The sequence below is a fragment of the Cryptomeria japonica genome, unplaced genomic scaffold, assembly GCF_030272615.1.
Source record: "Cryptomeria japonica unplaced genomic scaffold, Sugi_1.0 HiC_scaffold_107, whole genome shotgun sequence".
In the NCBI taxonomy this organism is placed as follows: Eukaryota; Viridiplantae; Streptophyta; class Pinopsida; order Cupressales; family Cupressaceae; genus Cryptomeria; species Cryptomeria japonica.
Window position 1 is genome coordinate 402,501 of NW_026728929.1, and position 22,500 is coordinate 425,000.

The 22,500-nt window shown below is 60.6% G+C and overlaps 2 non-coding genes across 2 annotated transcripts; both read right to left on the reverse strand.

Moving 5' to 3' along the window:
* Positions 1-2,307: 2,307 nt before the first annotated feature.
* LOC131865237 (5S ribosomal RNA) lies at positions 2,308-2,426 on the reverse strand. The gene has a single exon (XR_009363966.1). It is a non-coding gene; the product is annotated as a 5S ribosomal RNA (ribosomal RNA).
* Positions 2,427-10,243: 7,817 nt separating this feature from the next.
* LOC131865252 (5S ribosomal RNA) lies at positions 10,244-10,362 on the reverse strand. The gene has a single exon (XR_009363981.1). It is a non-coding gene; the product is annotated as a 5S ribosomal RNA (ribosomal RNA).
* Positions 10,363-22,500: the final 12,138 nt, after the last annotated feature.

A 22,500-nucleotide genomic window follows, 5' to 3' on the forward strand; every position in this document is an offset into this window, starting at 1 on the left:
CAGGGTGGGCACCTTGGTGCGCACACCTTGGCTGGGCTGCGCACCAGGGCGGGCTCAAGATGGCACCAGCATTCCCTTTTTCTCACTATCTTTCAAAATGGAAATTTTAAAATCTCGTTTTTTTTTTGCCTTTTATGGAAATTAGTGAAGGCATCGCATCAAAGGTGCGCACCTCGCTGCCCACCTTGGTGTGCTCCGAGGTGCCCACCACGGTGCGCAACGCCGGTGCGAACCCGGGAGCGCCCCGATGTGTGCTCCAAGGTGCGGCGTGCACGAAGTCGGACCCCGGTTTGCCCCGGGTGCGCACCTCGCGTGCACCTTGGTGCGCACACCTTGGCTGGGTTGCGCGGCCTGGTGGGCACCATGGTGCGCACCAAGGAGCGCTCCGAAGTGTGCTCCAAGGTGCGGCGTGCACGAAGTCGGAGCCCGGTTTGCCCCGGGTACGCACCTCGCGTGCACCTTCGCCGGGGTGGGCACCTCGGCTGGGTTGCGCGCCCTGGTGCGCACCAAGGAGCGCTCCGAAGTGTGCTCCAAGGTGCGGCGTGCACGAAGTCGGAGCCCGGTTTGCCCCGGGTGCGCACCTCGCGTGCACCTTCGGCGGGGTTGCGCGCCCTGGTGGGCACCATGGTGCGCACCAAGGAGCGCTCCGAAGTGTGCTCCAAGGTGCGGCGTGCACGAAGTCGGAGCCCGGTTTGCCCCGGGTGCGCACCTCGCGTGCACCTTCGGCGGGGTTGCGCGCCCTGGTGGGCACCATGGTGCGCACCAAGGAGCGCTCCGAAGTGTGCTCCAAGGTGCGGCGTGCACGAAGTCGGAGCCCGGTTTGCCCCGGGTGCGCACCTCGCGTGCACCTTCGCCGCGGTGGGCACCATGGCGTGCACGAAGTCGGAGCCCGGTTTGCCCCGGGTGCGCACCTCGCGTGCACCTTCGCCGGGGTGGGCACCTCGGCTGGGTTGCGCGCCCTGGTGCGCACCAAGGAGCGCTCCGAAGTGTGCTCCAAGGTGCGGCGTGCACGAAGTCGGAGCCCGGTTTGCCCCGGGTGCGCACCTCGCGTGCACCTTCGCCAGGGTGGGCACCTCGGTGCGCACACCTTCTCAATGTTTTCTTGCCTTTTCTGGAAATTGGTGAAGGCAGCGCATCAAAGGTGCGCACCTCGGTGTGCTCCGAGGTGCGAACCCGAGAGCGCTCCGAGGTGCCCACGAAGTCGAAAGTCGGGTTAATTGCATTGTTTTCCCCGGGTGCGCTCCGAGGTGCGCAACATCGGCGCGCACCAAGGAGGGCTCCGAAGTGTGCTCCAAGGTGCGCACGATGGCGTGCACCTCTGGTGCGCACGATTCGGAGCTCGGTTTGACCGGGGTGCGCACACCTTGGCTGGGTTGCGCACCTTTTGTGCGCTCCAAGGTGCGCACGAAGTCGGAGCTCGGTTTGCCCCGGGTGCGCACCTTCGCCAGGGTGCGCACCTTGATGCGCACGCCTTGGCTGGGCTGCGCACCTTGGTGGGCGCCATGGTGCGCACCTTTCGTGCGCTCCAAGGTGCGCACGAAGTCGGAGCTCGGTTTGCCCCGGGTGCGCACCTTGGTGGGCGCCATGGTGCACTCCGAGGTGCCCAAGATTGGTGCGCACCAAGGAGCGCTCCGAAGTGCGCTCCAAGGTGCGCGCGAAGTCGAAAGTTGGGTTAATTGTCCGGTTTGCCTCGGGTGCGCACCTTGCGTGCACCTTCGCCAGGGTGGGCGCCTTGGTGCGCACACCTTGGCTGGGCTGCGCACACCTTGGCACCCGCGTTTCCTTCATTTTAAATTTTTTTTTTTTACAATCTCTCAAGTGGGAAATTCTATAATCTCAACTTTTTTTGCCTTTTCAGGAAACTTTTGAATGGAGCGCATCATTGGTGCGCTCCGAAGTGTGCTCCAAAGCTCTCTCCAGCTGCGTGCACCTGCCCCGGCCGCGCACCCGGCCCCGCCCAGCTTCGCTCACCTGTCCCGGGCGTCTGGTGCGGAACCTTAGAGTAAGAAACATCACCGTGCACCTTGGCCAACGTGCGCGACTCGACCGAGCGCGCACTGGCCGAGGTGCACACCGATTTCACCTGGGTGCGCGCGCAGCACCTCGGGCGCACCGGGGTGCGCGCACAACGCCCGGGTTGCACCGTGGCCTGTGTGCTCGGGGCGCCTCGGGTGCGCGCTCGGTGTCGCCCCCCGCGCGCGCGGTAGTGCGGGCAGCGCACCCCGGCCCGGCCCGGCCCCGACGAGAACGCAAACGGGCAAAAGGTTTATTCAAATAGCATTGCGATGCCCGGCGAAAAACTAAAAAAGGGTGCAACACCGGGACTTCCCGGGAGGTCACCCATCCCAGTACTACTCCGGCCCAAGCGCGCTTAACTGCGGAGTTCTGATGGGATCCGGTGCACTAACGCTGGTATGATCGCACCCGTTATGAGCTTGTCGCAGTGTGTACTTAGCAAACCGCGACCCACGTGCGAATCCACCCCGGCCACCCACCCCCGTCGAGGTGCACACCCTCCCTCGCGAAGTGCGCCCCGTTCGCCAAGTGTGAGCCCTGCCCGGGTGCGCGCACCTTGCTAGGGCGTCGGGTGTGCACCCGGCCCGGCCTACGTGCGTGCACCTGTAGGGGGCGTCGTGTGCGTGCAGTGTCCCGTCTGCAACGCGGTGCCCACACACCACCTCGGGCGCAACGACCTGCGCTCACATGTGGGCCGAGTGCACCTTGGTGCATGTTCGGGGCGCCTCGGGTGCACGCTCGATCTTGCCCCGGTGCACCAAGGCGCTCGGTTTGCCCCGGGTGCGCACTTGGTGCAAGGTGGGCACCCAAAATAGGGATCAAGCACCAAAACACAAGTTTCGGGATGCAAAATGGGACCCAAGGACCACAAATGCGTTCCAAGACCCATGATGGGTCCACGAGAACAAAAATGTGTTCCGAGACTTAATAAACAAATATTGGGTTTTAGGAGAAGAAACATGCTCTGATGCCCAAAACGAGAATCGACCCCGAAAAGGCCACAGGCCAAAAGTGGGATGCGAGACAAAAAAAAATGGGACCCGAGGACCAAAATTGGGTTCCCAGGTCGAAGACAGGGCAACCGGACAAGAAACGACCTCTAAGGCTCGAAATGAGTCCCGACGACTAAAACTTGACAAGAAGCACCCATCAGGCACCCAACTCGACACCCATGGGATGCCGACCCACCCGGGCTTCCACCTAGCACACCTTGGCACCCACCCACCCTCGCACCCAACCTCGCACCCAACTTAGCACCTTTGAACCCACATTGGCACTCACCCTGACCCTGGCACCTTGGAACCCACATTGGCACTCACCTTGACCCTGGCACCCACCTTTGCACTCACCTTGGGACCCACCCTGGCTCCCACCTCGGCACCCACCCAGACACCCACCTTGGTTCCTTGGCACCCACCTTGGATCCTTGGCACCCACCCCGACACCCACCTTGGCACGCAACTTGGCTACTTGCCACCCACCTTGGCTCCTTGACGCCCACCCCGACAACCACCCCGTGACCTACCCTGGCTAGGGTTGGTGCACACCCACCCTGGTGCCCACCTTGGCACCCACCCTATGACCCACCTTGGCACGCACCTTAGTACCCACCCCGTTACCCACCCTAGGACCCACCCCGTGACCCACCTTGGCCAGGGTGGGTGCCTTGGTGCGCACAACTTGCCTGGGCTGCACACCAGGGCGGGCTCAAGATGGCACCCGCGTTCCGTTTTTTTCACTATCTTTCAAAACGGAAATTTTAAAATCTCATTTTTTTCTTTTTTTTGCCTTTTCTGGAAATTAGTGAAGGCAGCGCATCAAAGGTGCGCAATGCTGGTGCGAACCCGGGAGCGCTCCGATGTGTGCTCCAAGGTGCGGCGTGCACGAAGTCCGAGCCCGGTTTGCCCCGGGTGCGCACCTCGCGTGCACCTTCGCCGGGGTGAGCACCTTGGCTGGGTTGCGCGCCCTGGTGCGTACCAAGGAGCGCTCTGAAGTGTGCTCCAAGGTGCGGCGTGCACGAAGTCGGAGCCCGGTTTGCCCCGGGTGTGCACCTCGAGTGCGCACCTCGCGTGCACCTTCGCTGCGGTGGGCACCTTGGCTGGGTTGCGCGCCTTGGTGGGCACCATGCAGTGCACGAAGTCGGAGCCCGGTTTGCCCCGGGCGCGCACCTCCGCCAGGGTGGGCACCTTGGTGCGCACAACTTGCCTGGGCTGCGCATCAGGAAGGGCTCAAGATGGCACCCGCGTTCCGTTTTTTTCACTATCTTTCAGAACGGAAATTTTAAAATATCGTTTTTTTTTGCCTTTTCTGGAAATTAGTGAAGGCAGCGCATCAAAGGTGCGCAACGCTGGTGCGAACCTGGGAGCGCTCCGATGTGTGCTCCAAGGTGCGGCGTGCACGAAGTCGGAGCCCGGTTTGCCTCGGGTGCGCCCTGGTGGGCACCATGGTGCGCACCAAGGAGCGCTCCGAAGTGTGCTCCAAGGTGCGGCCTGCACGAAGTCGGAGCCCGGTTTGCCCCGGGTGTGCACCTCGGGTGGGCACCTTGGTGCGCATGCCTTGCCTGGGCTGCGCACCAGGGCGGGCTCAAGATGGCACCCGCGTTCCTTTTTTTTCACTATCTTTCAAAACGGAAATTTTAAAATCTCATTTTTTTTTGCCTTTTTCTGGAAATTAGTGAAGGCAGCGCATCAAAGGTGCGCACCTCGCTGCCCACCACGGTGCGCAACGCCGGTGGGCACCCGGGAGTGCTTCGAAGTGTGCTCCAAGGTGCTGCGTGCACGTTGTCGGAGCCCGGTTTGCCCCGGGTGCGCACCTCGCGTGCACCTTCGTCGGGGTGGGCACCTTGGCTTGGTTTGCCCCGGCTGCGCTCCGAAGCGGGGTTATTGGAGCGCCGCCTCTTTTTTTGTCGGAGCGTTTGGTGGGGTTTCTCGCATTGGCTCTTCCGAGGCCCGGTTGCCACCCTGGCGCGCACGAAGTCGGAAGTAGGGTTAATTGCCCGGGTGCGCACCTTTGCCAGGGTGGCACCTTACCTGGGCTGCGCACCAGGGCGGGCTCAAGATGGCACGCGCGTTCCGTTTTTTTCACTATCTTTCAAAACGGAAATTTTAAAATCTCCTTTTTTTTTTGCCTTTTCTGGAAATTAGTGAAGGCAGCGCATCAAAGGTGCGCACCTCGCTGCCCACCTTGGTGTGCTCTGAGGTGCGCACCCGGGAGCGCTACGAAGTGTGCTCCAAGGTGCGGCGTGCACGTTGTCGGAGCCCGGTTTGCCCCGGGTGCGCACCTCGCCTGCACCTTGGCCGGGGTGGGCACCTTGGCTGGGTTTGCCCAGGGTGCGCTCCGAAGCGGGGTTACTGGAGCGCCCCCTCTTTTTTTGTCAGAGAGTTTGGTGGGGTTTCTCGCATTGGCTCTTCCCAGGCCCGGTTGTTGGGTGCGCTCCCACCCTGGCGCGCGCGAAGTTGGAAGTTGGGTTAATTGCCCGGGCGCGCACCTTCGCCAGGGTGGGCACCTTGGTGCGCAAACCTTGGCTGGGCTGCGCACCAGGGCGGGCTCAAGATGGCACCAGCATTCCCTTTTTCTCACTATCTTTCAAAACGGAAATTTTAAAATCTCGTTTTTTTTTTGCCTTTTATGGAAATTAGTGAAGGCATCGCATCAAAGGTGCGCACCTCGCTGCCCACCTTGGTGTGCTCCGAGGTGCCCACCACGGTGCGCAACGCCGGTGCGAACCCGGGAGCGCCCCGATGTGTGCTCCAAGGTGCGGCGTGCACGAAGTCGGACCCCGGTTTGCCCCGGGTGCGCACCTCGCGTGCACCTTGGTGCGCACACCTTGGCTGGGTTGCGCGGCCTGGTGGGCACCATGGTGCGCACCAAGGAGCGCTCCGAAGTGTGCTCCAAGGTGCGGCGTGCACGAAGTCGGAGCCCGGTTTGCCCCGGGTGCGCACCTTCGCCGCGGTGGGCACCATGGCGTGCACGAAGTCGGAGCCCGGTTTGCCCCGGGTGCGCACCTCGCGTGCACCTTCGCCGGGGTGGGCACCTCGGCTGGGTTGCGCGCCCTGGTGCGCACCAAGGAGCGCTCTGAAGTGTGCTCCAAGGTGCGACGTGCACGAAGTCGGAGCCCGGTTTGCCCCGGGTGTGCACCTCGGGTGCGCACCTCGCGTGCACCTTCGCTGCGGTGGGCACCTTGGCTGGGTTGCGCGCCTTGGTGGGCACCATGCAGTGCACGAAGTCGGAGCCCGGATTGCCCTGGGCGCGCACCTCCGCCAGGGTGGGCACCTTGGTGCGCACAACTTGCCTGGGCTGCGCACCAGGAAGGGCTCAAGATGGCACCCGCGTTCCGTTTTTTTCACTATCTTTCAGAACGGAAATTTTAAAATCTCGTTTTTTTTTGCCTTTTCTGGAAATTAGTGAAGGCAGCGCATCAAAGGTGCGCAACGCTGGTGCGAACCTGGGAGCGCTCCGATGTGTGCTCCAAGGTGCGGCGTGCACGAAGTCGGACCCCGGTTTGCCCCGGGTGCGCACCTCGCGTGCACCTTGGTGCGCACACCTTGGCTGGGTTGCGCGCCCTGGTGGGCACCATGGTGCGCACCAAGGAGCGCTCCGAAGTGTGCTCCAAGGTGCGGCGTGCACGAAGTCGGAGCCCGGTTTGCCCCGGGTGCGCACCTCGCGTGCACCTTCGCCGCGGTGGGCACCATGGCGTGCACGAAGTCGGAGCCCGGTTTGCCCCGGGTGCGCACCTCGCGTGCACCTTTGCCGGGGTGGGCACCTTGGTGTGCAGACCTTGGCTGGGTTGCGCGCCCTGGTGGGCACCATGGTGCGCACCAAGGAGCGCTCCGAAGTGTGCTCCAAGGTGCGGCCTGCACGAAGTCGGAGCCCGGTTTGCCCCGGGTGTGCACCTCGGGTGGGCACCTTGGTGCGCATGCCTTGCCTGGGCTGCGCACCAGGGCGGGCTCAAGATGGCACCCGCGTTCCTTTTTTTTCACTATCTTTCAAAACGGAAATTTTAAAATCTCATTTTTTTTTGCCTTTTTCTGGAAATTAGTGAAGGCAGCGCATCAAAGGTGCGCACCTCGCTGCCCACCACGGTGCGCAACGCCGGTGGGCACCCGGGAGTGCTTCGAAGTGTGCTCCAAGGTGCTGCGTGCACGTTGTCGGAGCCCGGTTTGCCCCGGGTGCGCACCTCGCGTGCACCTTCGTCGGGGTGGGCACCTTGGCTGGGTTTGCCCCGGCTGCGCTCCGAAGCGGGGTTATTGGAGCGCCGCCTCTTTTTTTGTCGGAGCGTTTGGTGGGGTTTCTCGCATTGGCTCTTCCGAGGCCCGGTTGCCACCCTGGCGCGCACGAAGTCGGAAGTAGGGTTAATTGCCCGGGTGCGCACCTTTGCCAGGGTGGGCACCTTACCTGGGCTGCGCACCAGGGCGGGCTCAAGATGGCACGCGCGTTCCGTTTTTTTCACTATCTTTCAAAACGGAAATTTTAAAATCTCCTTTTTTTTTTGCCTTTTCTGGAAATTAGTGAAGGCAGCGCATCAAAGGTGCGCACCTCGCTGCCCACCTTGGTGTGCTCTGAGGTGCGCACCCGGGAGCGCTACGAAGTGTGCTCCAAGGTGCGGCGTGCACGTTGTCGGAGCCCGGTTTGCCCCGGGTGCGCACCTCGCCTGCACCTTGGCCGGGGTGGGCACCTTGGCTGGGTTTGCCCAGGGTGCGCTCCGAAGCGGGGTTACTGGAGCGCCCCCTCTTTTTTTGTCAGAGCGTTTGGTGGGGTTTCTCGCATTGGCTCTTCCCAGGCCCGGTTGTTGGGTGCGCTCCCACCCTGGCGTGCGCGAAGTTGGAAGTTGGATTAATTGCCCGGGCGCGCACCTTCGCCAGGGTGGGCACCTTGGTGCGCACACCTTGGCTGGGCTGCGCACCAGGGCGGGCTCAAGATGGCACCAGCATTCCCTTTTTCTCACTATCTTTCAAAACGGAAATTTTAAAATCTCGTTTTTTTTTTGCCTTTTATGGAAATTAGTGAAGGCATCGCATCAAAGGTGCGCACCTCGCTGCCCACCTTGGTGTGCTCCGAGGTGCCCACCACGGTGCGCAACGCCGGTGCGAACCCGGGAGCGCCCCGATGTGTGCTCCAAGGTGCGGCGTGCACGAAGTCGGACCCCGGTTTGCCCCGGGTGCGCACCTCGCGTGCACCTTGGTGCGCACACCTTGGCTGGGTTGCGCGGCCTGGTGGGCACCATGGTGCGCACCAAGGAGCGCTCCGAAGTGTGCTCCAAGGTGCGGCGTGCACGAAGTCGGAGCCCGGTTTGCCCCGGGTACGCACCTCGCGTGCACCTTCGCCGGGGTGGGCACCTCGGCTGGGTTGCGCGCCCTGGTGCGCACCAAGGAGCGCTCCGAAGTGTGCTCCAAGGTGCGGCGTGCACGAAGTCGGAGCCCGGTTTGCCCCGGGTGCGCACCTTCGCCGCGGTGCGCACCATGGCGTGCACGAAGTCGGAGCCCGGTTTGCCCCGGGTGCGCACCTCGCGTGCACCTTCGGCGGGGTTGCGCGCCCTGGTGGGCACCATGGTGCGCACCAAGGAGCGCTCCGAAGTGTGCTCCAAGGTGCGGCGTGCACGAAGTCGGAGCCCGGTTTGCCCCGGGTGCGCACCTCGCGTGCACCTTCGGCGGGGTTGCGCGCCCTGGTGGGCACCATGGTGCGCACCAAGGAGCGCTCCGAAGTGTGCTCCAAGGTGCGGCGTGCACGAAGTCGGAGCCCGGTTTGCCCCGGGTGCGCACCTCGCGTGCACCTTCGCCGCGGTGGGCACCATGGCGTGCACGAAGTCGGAGCCCGGTTTGCCCCGGGTGCGCACCTCGCGTGCACCTTCGCCGGGGTGGGCACCTCGGCTGGGTTGCGCGCCCTGGTGCGCACCAAGGAGCGCTCCGAAGTGTGCTCCAAGGTGCGGCGTGCACGAAGTCGGAGCCCGGTTTGCCCCGGGTGCGCACCTCGCGTGCACCTTCGCCAGGGTGGGCACCTCGGTGCGCACACCTTCTCAATGTTTTCTTGCCTTTTCTGGAAATTGGTGAAGGCAGCGCATCAAAGGTGCGCACCTCGGTGTGCTCCGAGGTGCGAACCCGAGAGCGCTCCGAGGTGCCCACGAAGTCGAAAGTCGGGTTAATTGCATTGTTTTCCCCGGGTGCGCTCCGAGGTGCGCAACATCGGCGCGCACCAAGGAGGGCTCCGAAGTGTGCTCCAAGGTGCGCACGATGGCGTGCACCTCTGGTGCGCACGATTCGGAGCTCGGTTTGACCGGGGTGCGCACACCTTGGCTGGGTTGCGCACCTTTTGTGCGCTCCAAGGTGCGCACGAAGTCGGAGCTCGGTTTGCCCCGGGTGCGCACCTTCGCCAGGGTGCGCACCTTGATGCGCACGCCTTGGCTGGGCTGCGCACCTTGGTGGGCGCCATGGTGCGCACCTTTCGTGCGCTCCAAGGTGCGCACGAAGTCGGAGCTCGGTTTGCCCCGGGTGCGCACCTTGGTGGGCGCCATGGTGCACTCCGAGGTGCCCAAGATTGGTGCGCACCAAGGAGCGCTCCGAAGTGCGCTCCAAGGTGCGCGCGAAGTCGAAAGTTGGGTTAATTGTCCGGTTTGCCTCGGGTGCGCACCTTGCGTGCACCTTCGCCAGGGTGGGCGCCTTGGTGCGCACACCTTGGCTGGGCTGCGCACACCTTGGCACCCGCGTTTCCTTCATTTTAAATTTTTTTTTTTTACAATCTCTCAAGTGGGAAATTCTATAATCTCAACTTTTTTTGCCTTTTCAGGAAACTTTTGAATGGAGCGCATCATTGGTGCGCTCCGAAGTGTGCTCCAAAGCTCTCTCCAGCTGCGTGCACCTGCCCCGGCCGCGCACCCGGCCCCGCCCAGCTTCGCTCACCTGTCCCGGGCGTCTGGTGCGGAACCTTAGAGTAAGAAACATCACCGTGCACCTTGGCCAACGTGCGCGACTCGACCGAGCGCGCACTGGCCGAGGTGCACACCGATTTCACCTGGGTGCGCGCGCAGCACCTCGGGCGCACCGGGGTGCGCGCACAACGCCCGGGTTGCACCGTGGCCTGTGTGCTCGGGGTGCCTCGGGTGCGCGCTCGGTGTCGCCCCCGCGCGCGCGGTAGTGCGGGCAGCGCACCCCGGCCCGGCCCGGCCCCGACGAGAACGCAAACGGGCAAAAGGTTTATTCAAATAGCATTGCGACGCCCGGCGAAAAACTAAAAAAGGGTGCAACACCGGGACTTCCCGGGAGGTCACCCATCCCAGTACTACTCCGGCCCAAGCGCGCTTAACTGCGGAGTTCTGATGGGATCCGGTGCACTAATGCTGGTATGATCGCACCCGTTATGAGCTTGTCGCAGTGTGTACTTAGCAAACCGCGACCCACGTGCGAATCCACCCCGGCCACCCACCCCCGTCGAGGTGCACACCCTCCCTCGCGAAGTGCGCCCCGTTCGCCAAGTGTGAGCCCTGCCCGGGTGCGCGCACCTTGCTAGGGCGTCGGGTGTGCACCCGGCCCGGCCTACGTGCGTGCACCTGGAGGGGGCGTCGTGTGCGTGCAGTGTCCCGTCTGCAACGCGGTGCCCACACACCACCTCGGGCGCAACGACCTGCGCTCACATGTGGGCCGAGTGCACCTTGGTGCATGTTCGGGGCGCCTCGGGTGCACGCTCGATCTTGCCCCGGTGCACCAAGGCGCTCGGTTTGCCCCGGGTGCGCACTTGGTGCAAGGTGGGCACCCAAAATAGGGATCAAGCACCAAAACACAAGTTTCGGGATGCAAAATGGGACCCAAGGACCACAAATGCGTTCCAAGACCCATGATGGGTCCACGAGAACAAAAATGTGTTCCGAGACTTAATAAACAAATATTGGGTTTTAGGAGAAGAAACATGCTCTGATGCCCAAAACGAGAATCGACCCCGAAAAGGCCACAGGCCAAAAGTGGGATGCGAGACAAAAAAAAATGGGACCCGAGGACCAAAATTGGGTTCCCAGGTCGAAGACAGGGCAACCGGACAAGAAACGACCTCTAAGGCTCGAAATGAGTCCCGACGACTAAAACTTGACAAGAAGCACCCATCAGGCACCCAACTCGACACCCATGGGATGCCGACCCACCCGGGCTTCCACCTAGCACACCTTGGCACCCACCCACCCTCGCACCCAACCTCGCACCCAACTTAGCACCTTTGAACCCACATTGGCACTCACCCTGACCCTGGCACCTTGGAACCCACATTGGCACTCACCTTGACCCTGGCACCCACCTTTGCACTCACCTTGGGACCCACCCTGGCTCCCACCTCGGCACCCACCCAGACACCCACCTTGGTTCCTTGGCACCCACCTTGGATCCTTGGCACCCACCCCGACACCCACCTTGGCACGCAACTTGGCTACTTGCCACCCACCTTGGCTCCTTGACGCCCACCCCGACAACCACCCCGTGACCTACCCTGGCTAGGGTTGGTGCACACCCACCCTGGTGCCCACCTTGGCACCCACCCTATGACCCACCTTGGCACGCACCTTAGTACCCACCCCGTTACCCACCCTAGGACCCACCCCGTGACCCACCTTGGCCAGGGTGGGTGCACCCACCCTGGTGCCCACCTTGGCACCCACCCATCCTAGCACCCAGCCTGTGACCGGGCTTGGAACCCAACCTTGCACCCGCACCCGTCTTGGCCAGTGTGGGTGCGCACCCATCCTGGCACCCACGTTGTGACACACCCTTTAACCCACGCACCCTAGCACCCACGTTGGCACCCACCTTGGAACCCAACCTAGCAACTTGGCACCCACCCCGTGACCCACCTTGGCATCCACCATAGCAGTCGCCGACTTGGCACCCACCTCGGCACCCACCTTGACACTTGTGGACCCACCTTGCCACTCACCCTAGCATCGACCCATCCTAGCACCCACCCTGGCACCTTTGCACCCTAGCACTCACCCATCCTAGCACCTAACCTGTGACCCACCTTGACACTCACCCTCGCACCCACCTTGGAACCCAACCTAGCACCCACCCACCCTGACACCAACCCTAGCACCTACCCACCCTTGCACCCACCCTGTGACCCATCTTGGCACCCACCCATCCTACCACTCAACCTATCACCCACCTTCTCACCCACCTTGGCATCCACCTTAGCACCCACCCACACTGGCACCTTGGCACCCACCTCGGGCAAGGTGGGTGCACACCCACCCTGGCACCCAATTTAGAACCCACCGAGCATGTTACCCACCTTGGCACCCACATTGCAGCCCACCCTAGTACCCACCCTATGACCCACATTGGCATCCACACCCTAGCACCCAGGCACCTCGACACCCGCCTTGACACCCACCCTAGCACTGAACCTGTGACCCACCTTGGAACTCACCCTAGAACCCACCCACCCTGTGAACCACCTTGGCATCCACCTTAGCACCCACCCACCTTGGCACCCACTCTAGCACTCACCCATCCTAACACCCAACTTGTTACCCACCTTGGCACCCGCCCTCGCGTCCACCTTGAAACCCACCCTAGCACCCACCCACGCAGGAGCCCACCTTGGCACCCAACCTAACACCCACGCATCCTGGCACCCAACTTGTGACCCACCTTGGAACCCACCCTAGTACCCACCTTTGAACCCACTATATCACCAACCCACCTTGGCACCCACCCTATGACCCTCTTTGGAATCCACCCTAGCACGCACCCACCCTGGCACCCACCATGGAGCGCACCCTAGCACCCACCCACCTCGGCACGCACCTCAACACCCACCTTGGTGTGCGCACTGCGCCAACCTCTCAAAGACCCTATGTGGTGCGCTCCAAAGTGTACACCTTTGGTGCGCTCCAAGGTGCGCACCTTTGGTGCACACCGAGGTGCACACCAAAGTGTGCACCGAGGTGAGCACCAAAGTGCACTCCAGGGTGCACACCAAGGCGTGCACCTTTGGTGCGGTCAATGCAAACGAATTCGGAAGTTGGGGTCGATGTCCTAATCGCTGCTGCAGACTACACGTATGAGAATCGGACAAATAGCTTTATATAGGGGAGGTGTTGCGTTTGATGGGTCGACTCCCCTGGTTGTGTGCACTGCACCAACTTCAAAGACCCTGTCTTGTTTAAGAAGTCAAAAGTTGGGGTGGATGTCCTAATCATTGCTGCAGTCTACGCATGTATGAGAATCAGACAAATAGCTTATATAGGGGAGGTGTTGCATTCGGTGGGTTGACTCCCCTGGTTGTGCGCACTGCGCCAACCTCAAAGACCCCGCATAGCAGAAGAAGTCGGAAGTCGGATTTTGGTGAGCACCAAGGCGTGCACCTTTGGTGCGGTCAACGCAGACGAATTCAGAAGTTGGGGTGGATGTCCTAATCGTTGTTGCAGGCTACACATGTATGAGAATCAGACAAATAGCTTATATAGGGGAGGTGTTGGGTTTGATGGGTCAACTCCCTTGGTTGTGCGCATTACGCCAACCTCAAAGACCTTGTTTTCGTTAAGAAGTCAAAAGTTGGGGTCAATGTCCTAATGGCTCCTGCAGGCTACACATGTATGAGAATCGGACAAATAGCTTATATAGGGGAGGTGTTGGGTTTGATGGGTCGACTCCCCTGGTTGTGCGCATTACGTCAACCTCAAAGACCTTGTTTTCGTTAAGAAGTCAAAAGTTGGGGTCGATGTCCTAATTGCTCCTGTAGACTACACATGTATGAGAATCAGACAAATAGCTTATATAGGGGAGGTGTTGGGTTTGATGGGTTGACTCCCCTAGTTGTTCGCATTACACCAACCTCAAAGACCTTGTTTTCGTTTAGAAGCCGAAAGTTGGGGTCGATGTCCTAATTGCTCCTGCAGGCTACGCATGTATGAGAATCAGACAAATAGCTTATATAGGGGAGGTGTTGGGTTTGATGGGTCGACTCCCCTGGTTGTGCGCATTGCGCCAACCTCAAAGACCCTGCATTGCGGATGAAGTCGAAAGTCAGAGTTTGGTGTGCTACAAGGTGTGGTCGAAGGTGCTCACCTAGGTGTGCACCTTTGGAGCACAGGAAAAGTGCCCTCCAAAAGTGCGCACCTTTGGAGTGCACAAAAGTGCCCTCCAAAAGTGCGCACCTTTGGAGCGCAGAAAAGTGCCCTCCAAAAAGTGCCCTCCAAAAGTGCGCACCTTTGGAGCGCAGAAAAGTGCCCTCCAAAAAGTGCCCTCCAAAAGTGCGCACCTTTGGAGCGCAGAAAAGTGCCCTCCAAAAAGTGCCCTCCAAAAGTGCGCACCTTTGGAGCGCAGAAAAGTGCCCTCCAAAAAGTGCCCTCCAAAAGTGCGCACCTTTGGAGCGCAGAAAAGTGCCCTCCAAAAAGTGCCCTCCAAAAGTGCGCACCTTTGGAGCGCAGAAAAGTGCCCTCCAAAAAGTGCCCTCCAAAAGTGCGCACCTTTGGAGCGCAGAAAAGTGCCCTCCAAAAAGTGCCCTCCAAAAGTGCGCACCTTTGGAGCGCAGAAAAGTGCCCTCCAAAAAGTGCCCTCCAAAAGTGCGCACCTTTGGAGCGCAGAAAAGTGCCCTCCAAAAAGTGCCCTCCAAAAGTGCGCACCTTTGGAGCGCAGAAAAGTGCCCTCCAAAAAGTGCCCTCCAAAAGTGCGCACCTTTGGAGCGCAGAAAAGTGCCCTCCAAAAGTGCGCACTTTTGGTGCGCACCAAGGCGCTGGTTCGGTCGTTGCAGGCGAGTTCGGAAGTTGGGGTCGATGTCCTGAGCGGAGGTGCAAACTACACAGGTGTCGGAATCGGACAAATAGCTTATATAGGGGAGGTGTATGCTTCGATGGGTCGACTCCCCAGGTTGAGCGCACCGCGCCAACCTCAAAGACCCTACGGTATGGATGAAGTCGGAAGTTGGGTCCGATGACCGATTCGATTAGTAGGTATGCTCATGAGGTCGGAATTTGGGTCCGATGACCTGCCATGTGCAGGAAGGCGAATGTTGACACTGTGCGTTGCAAGGTGCACACCAAGGCGCTGGTGCGGTCTTTTTAGTCGAGTTCGGAAGTTGGGGTCGATGTCCTGATCGGAGGTGCAAGCTACACAGGTGTGGGAATCGGACAAATAGCTTATATAGGGGAGGTGTATGCTTCGTTGGGTCGACTCCCCGGGTTGAGCGCACCGCGCCAACCTCAAAGACCCTACGGTATGGATGAAGTCGGAAGTTGGGTCCGATGACCGATTCGATATGTAGGCATACTCGCGAGGTCGGAATTTGGGTCCGATGACCTGCCACGTGCAGGAAGGCGAATGTTGGCACTGTGCGTTGCAAGGTGCGCACCAAGGCGCTGGTTCGGTCGTTGGAGGCGAGTTCGGAAGTTGGGGTCGATGTCTTGATCGGAGGTGCAAACTACACAGGTGTGGGAATCGGACAAATAGCTTATATAGGGGAGGTGTATGCTTCGTTGGGTCGACTCCCCGGGTTGAGCGCACCGCGCCAACCTCAAAGACCCTACGGTATGGATGAAGTCGGAAGTTGGGTCCGATGACCGATTCGATATGTAGGCATACTCGCGAGGTCGGAATTTGGGTCCGATGACCTGCCATGTGCAGGAAGGCGAATGTTGGGACTGTGCGTCGCAAGGTGCGCACCAAGGCGCTGGTGCCGTCGTTGCAGTCGAGTTCGGAAGTTGGGGTCGATGTCCTGGTCAGAGGTGCAAACTACACAGGTGTGGGAATCGGACAAATAGCTTATATAGGGGAGGTGTATGCTTCGATGGGTCGACTCCCTGGGTTGAGCGCACCGCGCCAACCTCAAAGACCCTACAGTATGGATGAAGTCGGAAGTTGGGTCCGATGACCGATTCGATACGTAGGCATATTGGCGAGGTCTGAATTTGTGTCCGATGACCTGCCATGCGCAGGAAGGCGGAATTTGGGTCCGATGACCGAGTTGATGGCGTGCCATGCGCAGAAAGGCGGAATTTGGGTCCGATGACCGAGTTGATGTTGATGGCCCGCCATGCACAGGAAGGCGGAATTTGGGTCCGATGACCGATTTGAAGGCGTGCCATACGCAAAAAGGCGGAGTTTGGGTCCGATGACCGAGTTGATATTGATGGCCCGCCATGCGCAGGAAGGCGGAATTTGGGTCCGATGACCTGACATACGCATGGAGTCCGACTCGGGGGCCGATGTTCGATTCGATGACTTGCATTGTGGGTAAAGTCGGAAGTTGTGGTCTTTGACCCGATTCGATGACCAGACTTCGGCTGCTTGAGAATCGGACAAATAACTTATATAGGGGAGGTAGTGTTCTCGAGCATCCTCCCCCCGTGCCCGTTTATGTCGATTGATGCTGGTGCTCGACTGGTTGGAGCGCTCGGATGCAAAAATCTTGCACCAGGATTTATCGATTGTGATGGACACGGCAAGTCTCCTGATTGCTATGCAGGAGCTCATCGTGAATCTCTATGCGGCCTTGGTATGGACTCGACCTGCGGAATGGTTCGGCAATGGTAGTCGCTCCAACACGTCCTTGCAATGGCCACAGAGGTGATTCGACTAGAGCTCCAGTCTAGCTTTTGGGTTGCTTGGCGGACTGGTATAGCCGCGATCGAGTTCCGGCCATGAACGTTTTAGATAGCTCTTGGGCTTTCTGGGACGGAAGTCGGAAGTTTGGGCTGTTGTCCGATTTGATGACCATTCTTCGGATGTGTGAGAATCGGACAAATAACTTATATAGGGGACTGTGTTGTCTCACGCAGCCCCCTCCGTGCCCCTCTATCTCGACCGATGTTGGTGCTTGAAAGGGTTGGGATCGCTCGGATTTATAAACGTGCACCACCATTTGTCGAGTGTGAGGGACGCGGCAGGTCTCCTAAATGCTATGCGGGCGCTCTCTGAGAATCTCTATCCGGCCTCGACACAGACTAGTCTTGCTGAATGGTTTGGCACTGGTAGTCGATCCAACACGTCGTTGTTGTGGCCGCCTAGGCGATTCGATTCGAGCCCCCGTCTAGCTTTTGGGTTGCTTGGCGGATTTTGCCCTATCCGCAAGTGAGCTCGGTCCCTAAACGTTCGAGAAACCCGATTGCTATGCGCCGACTCTCTTTCTTGCGAGCCTCCATCTAGCTTTTGGGTCTCTACGGAACGGAAGTCGGAATCTGGGACCGTTGTTTGATTCGACGAGGCAGACTACGGTTGTGCGAGAATCGGACAAATAACTTATATAGGGGAGGTGTTGACTGGAGCATTCTCCCCCGTGCCCCTCTAACTCGACCAATGCTGGCGCTCGAACGGTGGTAGCGCTCGGATTTTCATTGAGCGCCAGCATTGGTCGATTTAGAGGGGCATGCGAGATTCCCGAATGCTATGCGAGGGCTCTAACGGAAATGTCTATTGGTTTCGGTATGGATGCAATTGCGAGTGGTTCGGCAAAGGTAGTCGTTCCGATGCGTCCATGTCGTGGCCAAATCGATAATTCGATTTGAGCCCTCGTATAGCATTTGGGTCTCTCGATGTGATTCCGCATTCCAGTCCCTTTGGGCACTGCTTGAGCCGCATCCCAGGGGGTTCCCTTCCCAATAATCTGCCTCGCAACCCGATTGCTATGCGGTGAGGCTCCTCGGCCGCCTCGGAACTATCTGTGTATCAGACGCATCGCGGGATAAGGGGTTGGCAACGGTAGTCGCCCCAAGCGCGTCCGATGCTTGGACCATTCCGAGGCGGCCCTGAAGCCTCTTCCGTCTAGCCGTTGGGTCCTTCTCGCCGCATCCCTCGCCTCGCACCCCGATTGCTATGCGGTGAGGCTCCTCGGCCGCCTCGGAACTATCTGTGTATCGGACGCGTCGCGGGATAAGGGGTTGTCACTGGTAGTCGCCCCAAGCGCGTCCGATGCTTGGACCATTCCGAGGCGGCCCTGAAGCCTCTTCCGTCTAGCCGTTGGGTCCTTCTCGCCGCATCCCTCGCCTCGCACCCCGATTGCTATGCGGTGAGGCTCCTCGGCCGCCTCGGAACTATCTGTGTATCGGACGCGTCGCGGGATAAGGGGTTGTCATTGGTAGTCGCCCCAAGCGCGTCCGATGCTTGGACCATTCCGAGGCGGCCCTGAAGCCTCTTCCGTCTAGCCGTTGGGTCCTTCTCGCCGCATCCCTCGCCTCGCACCCCGATTGCTATGCGGTGAGGCTCCTCGGCCGCCTCGGAACTATCTGTGTATCGGACGCGTCGCGGGATAAGGGGTTGTCACTGGTAGTCGCCCCAAGCGCGTCCGATGCTTGGACCATTCCGAGGCGGCCCTGAAGCCTCTTCCGTCTAGCCGTTGGGTCCTTCTCGCCGCATCCCTCGCCTCGCACCCCGATTGCTATGCGGTGAGGCTCCTCGGCCGCCTCGGAACTATCTGTGTATCGGACGCGTCGCGGGATAAGGGGTTGTCACTGGTAGTCGCCCCAAGCGCGTTCGATGCTTGGACCATTCCGAGGCGGCCCTGAAGCCTCTTCCGTCTAGCCGTTGGGTCCTTCTCGCCGCATCCCTCGCCTCGCACCCCGATTGCTATGCGGTGAGGCTCCTCGGCCGCCTTGGAACTATCTGTGTATCGGACGCGTCGCGGGATAAGGGGTTGTCACTGGTAGTCGCCCCAAGCGCGTCCGATGCTTGGACCATTCCGAGGCGGACCCGAAGCCTCTTCCGTCTAGCCGTTGGGTCCTTCTCGCCGCATCCTTCGCCTCGCACCCCGATTGCTATGCGGTGAGGCTCCTCGGCCGCCTCGGAACTATCTGTGTATCGGACGCGTCGCGGGATAAGGGGTTGTCACTGGTAGTCGCCCCAAGCGCGTCCGATGCTTGGACCATTCCGAGGCGGACCCGAAGCCTCTTCCGTCTAGCCGTTGGGTCCTTCTCGCCGCATCCCTCGCCTCGCACCCCGATTGCTATGCGGTGAGGCTCCTCGGCCGCCTTGGAACTATCTGTGTATCGGACGCGTCGCGGGATAAGGGGTTGTCACTGGTAGTCGCCCCAAGCGCGTCCGATGCTTGGACCATTCCGAGGCGGACCCGAAGCCTCTTCCGTCTAGCCGTTGGGTCCTTCTCGCCGCATCCCTCGCCTCGCACCCCGATTGCTATGCGGTGAGGCTCCTCGGCCGCCTTGGAACTATCTGTGTATCGGACGCGTCGCGGGATAAGGGGTTGTCACTGGTAGTCGCCCCAAGCGCGTCCGATGCTTGGACCATTCCGAGGCGGACCCGAAGCCTCTTCCGTCTAGCCGTTGGGTCCTTCTCGCCGCATCCCTCGCCTCGCACCCCGATTGCTATGCGGTGAGGCTCCTCGGCCGCCTTGGAACTATCTGTGTATCGGACGCGTCGCGGGATAAGGGGTTGTCACTGGTAGTCGCCCCAAGCGCGTCCGATGCTTGGACCATTCCGAGGCGGCCCCGAAGCCTCTTCCGTCTAGCCGTTGGGTCCTTCTCGCCGCATCCCTCGCCTCGCACCCCGATTGCTATGCGGTGAGGCTCCTCGGCCGCCTTGGAACTATCTGTGTATCGGACGCGTCGCGGGATAAGGGGTTGTCACTGGTAGTCGCCCCAAGCGCGTCCGATGCTTGGACCATTCCGAGGCGGCCCCGAAGCCTCTTCCGTGTAGCCGTTGGGTCCTTCTCGCCGCATCCCTCGCCTCGCACCCCGATTGCTATGCGGTGAGGCTCCTCGGCCGCCTTGGAACTATCTGTGTATCGGACGCGTCGCGGGATAAGGGGTTGTCACTGGTAGTCGCCCCAAGCGCGTCCGATGCTTGGACCATTCCGAGGCGGACCTGAAGCCTCTTCCCTCTAGCCGTTGGGGCTTTCTCGCCGCATCCCTCGCCTCGCACCCTGATTGCTATGCTGTGAGGCTCCTCGGCCGCCTTGGAACTATCTGTGTATCGGACGCATCGCGGGATAAGGGGTTGGCAGTGGTAGTCGCCCCAAGCGCATCCGATGCTTGGACCATTCCGAGGCGGCCCTGCAGCCTCTTCCGTCTAGCCGTTGGGGCCATCTCGCCGCATCCCCCACCTCGCACCACGATTGCTATGCGGTGAGGCTCCTTGGCCGCCTCGGAACTATCTGTGTATCGGACGCATCGCGGGATAAGGGGTTGTCACTGGTAGTCGCCCCAAGCGCGTCCGATGCTTGGACTATTCCGAGGCGGCCCTGCAGCCTCTTCCGTCTAGCCGTTGGGGCCATCTCGCTGCATCCCCCACCTCCTCGGCCGCCTCGGAACTATCTGTGTATCGGACGCATCGCGGGATAAGGGGTTGGCAGTGGTAGTCGCCCCAAGCGCGTCCGATGCTTGGACTATTCCGAGGCAGCCCTGCAGCCTCTTCCGTCTAGCCTTTGGGGCCATCTCGCCGCATCCCTCGCCTCGCACCCCGATTGCTATGCGGTGAGGCTCCTCGGCCGCCTGGGAACTATCTTCGTATCGGACGCATCGCGGGATAAGGGGTTGTCACTGGTAGTCGCCCCAAGCGCGTCCGATGCTTGGACTATTCCGAGGCGGCCCTGTGGCCTCTTCCGTCTAGCCGTTGGGGCCATCTCGCCGCATCCCCCACCTCGCACCCCGATTGCTATGCGGTGAGGCTCTTCGGCCGCCTTGGAACTATCTTCGTATCGGACGCATCGCGGGATAAGGGGTTGTCACTGGTAGTGGCCCCAAGCGCGTCCGATGCTTGGACTATTCCGAGGCGGCCCTGCAGCCTCTTCCGTCTAGCCGTTGGGGCCATCTCGCCGCATCCCCCACCTCGCACCCCGATTGCTATGCGGTGAGGCTCCTCGGCCGCCTTGGAACTATCTTCGTATCGGACGCATCGCGGGATAAGGGGTTGTCACTGGTAGTCGCCCCAAGCGCGTCCGATGCTTGGACTATTCCGACGCGGCCCTGTGGCCTCTTCCGTCTAGCCGTTGGGGCCATCTCGCCGCATCCCCCACCTCGCACCCCGATTGCTATGCGGTGAGGCTCCTCGGCCGCCTTGGAACCATCTTCGTATCGGACGCATCGCGGGATAGGGGGCTGTCACTGGTAGTCGCCCCAAGCGTGTCCGATGCTTGGACCATTCCTAGGCGGCCCTGAAGCCTCTTCCGTCTAGCCGTTGGGGCCTTCCCGCCCCATCCCTCGCCTCGCACCCCCGATTGCTATGCGGTGAGGCTCCTCGGCCGCCTTGGAACCATCTGTGTATCGGACACATCGCGGGATAAGGGGTTGGCACTGGCAGTCGCCCCAAGCGCGTCCGATGCTTGGACCATTCCGAGGTGGCCCTGAAGCCTCTTCCGTCTAGCCGTTGGGGCCTTCCCGCCCCATCCCTCGCCTCGCACCCCGATTGATATGCGGTGAGGCTCCTCGGCCGCCTTGGAACTATCTGTGTATCGGACGCATCGCGGGATAAGGGGTTGGCACTGGTAGTCGTCCCAATCGCATCCGATGCTTGGACCATTCCGAGGCGGCCCTGCAGCCTCTTCCGTTTAGCCGTCGGGGCCTTCCCGCCGCATCCCTCGCCTCGCATCCCGATTCCTATGCGGTGAGTCTTCTCGGCCGCCGCGGAACTATACCTGTTATTGCTACTGCATCCTTCGGCTGGTAACCTCCTCTGCCGCCTTGGAACGTTCTCTTTGTCGGACGCGTCGCGGGATAAGGGGTTGGCACTGGTAGTCGCCCCAAGCGCGCCCGATGCATAGACCGCTCCGAGTCGACCTTGCTTTCAGCCTCTCACATGCATAGACCTCTCTGAGTCGACCCTGCAGCCTCTCACGTTTAGCCTTTGGAATCTCGCCTCACAACATGATTGCTATCCTTGATGCATCCCTTGCCTCGAGCCCTGATTGCTTTCTTGGCTGCATCCCTCCTCTCCTCACAGCCCGGTTGTCATCACTGCTTCATCCGTCGCTTCATGCATTCTGGCTGCTGGGCCCTTCCCACCGCACACCTCGATTGCTATCTCTTCTGCATCACACACCCCGATTGCTATCTCTGCTACATCCCTCGGCTCTCACTTCTGCATCCTTCGCCTCACACCTCGATTGCTATCAATGCTGCATCCGTAACCTCACACCCCGATTGCTATGCGGGGAGGCTCCTTGGCCGCCTTGGAAATTTCTGTGTGTCGGACGCACCGCGGGATAAGGGGTTGGCACTGGTAGTCGCCCCAAGTGCGCCCGATTCTTAGACCGCTTCGAGGTGACCTCGTAGCCTCTTTCGTCCAGGCTTCCTGCCTTCAACGCCCTTTTTACACCTCGATTGCTATGCGCGGGCTCGTTGGCGTCTATCACCTCTCTGCGAAGAGTGGCACGATGATTGTTGGGGTAAATCGTAGCAGTCCGATCTCTGGCCTTGGGCCATTGTGAGGGCTGATCGATTTCCTGTGCGCATCTCGTGTTCGCCCAGTAACAGACTCGACGACTTGTAATCGGTCTTGTTCCCGATTGTTCCTGGAGGTAGTCTTCGGAACTCTTGGATTTGACCTGTCACTCGAACTGTCCTCTTCC